Below are 3,557 nucleotides of genomic sequence, written 5' to 3' on the forward strand. Positions count from 1 at the left end.
CCATTTCCAGAAAAGCATCACTAGCTGTTAGATAATTTTGATTCAGCAAATGCTGACATATGTCCTGTAAACTTTCTAAAATATCTTCACTCAAAGTACGATTTTTCAATTTGCGAATCTTTTAAAATATTCTGGCTGGAGTGTAAATGTAAATGACACGCGTTATTTTCACTTTTGGAGACATTTTCCCTTACTTCGAATAGTTGGAAATCTGATCATTCCAAATATGGTAACAAAATGATTATTACATCCTTATCATAGTCTTTATTGTTAAGAGCCATTTTGTTAGCGATTGTCTGTATACGTTCACACTTGACAGACACAAAAACCTGGCTTTGCTTTTGGTTGGGAAGTCTCACATTGACGTAATCTATAGAAAGTTTGAAGTTTCGTTTCGCCACACAATAAAATCGGTTCACCCCTTTCACGTAATCTTCTCGTCACCTCGATCCTAGGCAGCGTGCTTTATCATGCGTTATCGCTGGAATACTGATAATTGCCATTTTGTAAGTCTTGATTTGATCCTTTACTTTCCTGAGTTGTATAGGCTCCTTTCTGCAGTATCTCTTCCTTATTAATAGCTACGAGCCCACCACGTTGAAAATATTTTGTCTTTTCTTCCACTAAATATTTTTCTTCTAAAAATTTGCGTTTTCTAGCAATTCCTGCTTTTAATCTATCCATATCCTATACGTTTGTAAGAAGTTGCTTTAAAGGCTTGAAATATACTTATATCGCAACATCAATTTATTTATTTCATTTTCCAATTTTTTTCTATAACTCTTTTTCTTAATTCTCTAATTAATTCATGTTATATCATTTTTGCCCCATCGTCTCTTCATCGCATACCTGTTTTCAATAAATACAAATCAATGGGTGGTGTACGAGTTCGAAATATATACTTGAACTGATTGATGGGTCCTCAAAAATAACATTACATTACATTTATTACACATTAAATTAATTAGCTCCTACTTACCATCATCAAACAATGTTTACAAATCAATCAGAATTATTATTGCGGTCACTTTCTAGTGATACGGACTGCATCACTTTATAACAATGTATAATGTTTTAGTTTTAACATACTTTTTTTTTTTCAAAAATATATAAAACAGAACAAAATTTGCTTGTACTATTATTTTTATTTGAATTGCAAAGCAATTATAAAACAAAAAATTTCATTTCCCAAAAAAAATTATCTATTGCATTTACCTTAATCGACTCATTCGCTTTTATAAAACCGAAATCCATGTTATGACTTTGCTCATTGCAAGCTTTCAAAGTTACAATTAACCCGCTTTAATTGACCACGACCCTGGGGTCTCGTATCAATTTAAATTCCGACAATTCGTCGATTATCCCACATTCCCTTATTTAACCTGTCCAAAATGAACTGTATGCTCAGCCTCAAAAAAGGTCTCCTCCATCGCCACTTGCAACTATTTCTAATATTTCGATTTAACTTATCACAATCAAAATGTTCCACGTGGACGTGATATATTCATAAAATCACCAGGTTTGCTCTGCACACAAGACCGTATCTTATCTTACGAAACATGCTCTACTTCTTTTCCAATTAATTCTTTATTTTACTAATAGGTTCATCCAGCTCGGACGTACTCTCTTCTATAACCAAAATTTTTTATTTGTGTTTCCTCTGAGAGCATCGACATATGGTCAAAGTGTTGTAATTCCAATTCCCGTTCTACTCTTCTGGGTTTAATGATCTTGTTATTCGGTGTCTGCTTTATTTATTCCTCCATGAAATTTAGCTTAAATGCATTGACAAGTGATTTCTCTGGATCTTAACAATCTTAGAAATCTTATACTAAGCATTATTAGGTATTTTTATATCCTACACCGCTTGTGATGCAGGACATATTAAGTTAATGTGGACGTATATAACATCCAGAGGGGCTTAACATAGACCCGACTTTTAGCGTGTCTATCCACCCGTCCGCTTGCCCGCCTGATGTCTATCCATGTATATTATGTTAAGGCTGCATGTCGCAATTTTTGAGATATTTCGATGAAATTGGGACGCAGACCTAAGGCTAGGACGAACTCTATTGAAAACGGATCGGATCGGTCTACTTTTTCGACTACTCCCCTTATAACGCCCTATTCTAAGAAGTCGTTGTGCAGAAAAAATTGTAATTTTCAAAATTACTCGGCGGAAATTGCTAAGTAGTAGTACTTCGGCATTCTAAATTGGTGTGAAAACTTTGGACCGGCCGAGGCAATTTTATTAAATCACCTCTTATATAAAAGAGTCGAATTTCCAATAATTTATGATTAAATTCGGCCCATAATAGTAAATCGCAAAGGAAACTATCTTACCAAACTTTGATCACGTAGGTCTATGGGTATTTATATACTTTCGATCCGGAATTTCGCTAGTTTTTCAAAGTGTTTACAACTGTTTAAGACTGTTTAAGACTGTTTAATGACATTTTATATACTTTCGATCCGGAATTTCGCTTTTTTTCAAAGTGTTTACAACTGTTTACAACTGTTTAAAACTGTTTAATGTTTCTACGCGATGCGGCCTAGCTCTTCTAAGGTAGAGCAATTACTCTTCGTCCGCGATTCCGCACCACAGAAAGAAACATTAGCTGTAATAAGGTAATAACTAGAAAAATCTTGCTCTTACGCTAGCTAATTATGCCGTCTGTCCTATACGTCGTCCGTTGTTCTCTAGTTAGTCCGTCTGTACCCGTCCCATGTCTCCCTACAGTCTCTCTCACGTGCACCCCCTCATCGCACTCCTGCTACCGCAGTAGCGGGTACCGCCTAGCCGCACATTAAGAATACCTGTGGCAGGATGCAGTAGCAAAACGATCCTTCTTGTCTCGTGGCAGCGCCAGCCCTTACCGCATTTTTGCCCCAATGAAAAGAACCGCTGCGCTTTTCTCCTTTCTCCAATGAGCACCTCCTTTTAAAACTATCCTTTGGTTAAGCCGAGTTTTTACACATTTGCTCGAGAATCCATTCATTACCAATTCTTCTCAAACGTTATGAATGTTCGTAGTTTTCACCTTGAGCAAGTTAGCTTCTTTGGAATGTTTCACTTCTTCATATCTCGATTCTGTTCATGGGAAATTTCACTGATAGCTTTGATTTCTGTTTTACATACTTGCTTCTAGCAAACCGTAGCAATAAAAAAAACTACGAACATTTTATTTTCACTGTTTGTTGATTTATTATAAATTTTATTGTAAATTTTGACTTTTACACATTTCTTAACATTAGATGTCTGTGCATTTATTTTCTTTTGTTTAATTCAATTTTGTTTCTCGTTAATGCAATACGGGCTTCTACATATATAACAAAATGTTCATTTATTTTTTGTTAGGTGTATAAGTGTATGTATGTCTAACTTATTTTTATGTACACATCTACACATATCATTTCATTTTTTCTTTCTATTTCTTACAAAGTATTCCAACCGAAAACGGTATCTTCAACAAACAAAAATGGTATGCATGACACCCGATTATATGCTCGGCAACTCTGCATGAAATAAGACGCTTTCTTGCAGAAAATTCTTGAAA

The 3,557-nt window shown here is 35.1% G+C and overlaps 1 pseudogene; it reads right to left on the reverse strand.

Annotated features, from left to right (window-relative positions):
• Positions 1–4: 4 nt before the first annotated feature.
• LOC119643144 lies at positions 5–941 on the reverse strand (annotated as a pseudogene).
• Positions 942–3,557: the final 2,616 nt, after the last annotated feature.

This window comes from Glossina fuscipes, unplaced genomic scaffold (assembly GCF_014805625.2).
Source record: "Glossina fuscipes isolate IAEA_lab_2018 unplaced genomic scaffold, Yale_Gfus_2 57237, whole genome shotgun sequence".
NCBI classification, from domain to species: Eukaryota; Metazoa; Arthropoda; class Insecta; order Diptera; family Glossinidae; genus Glossina; species Glossina fuscipes.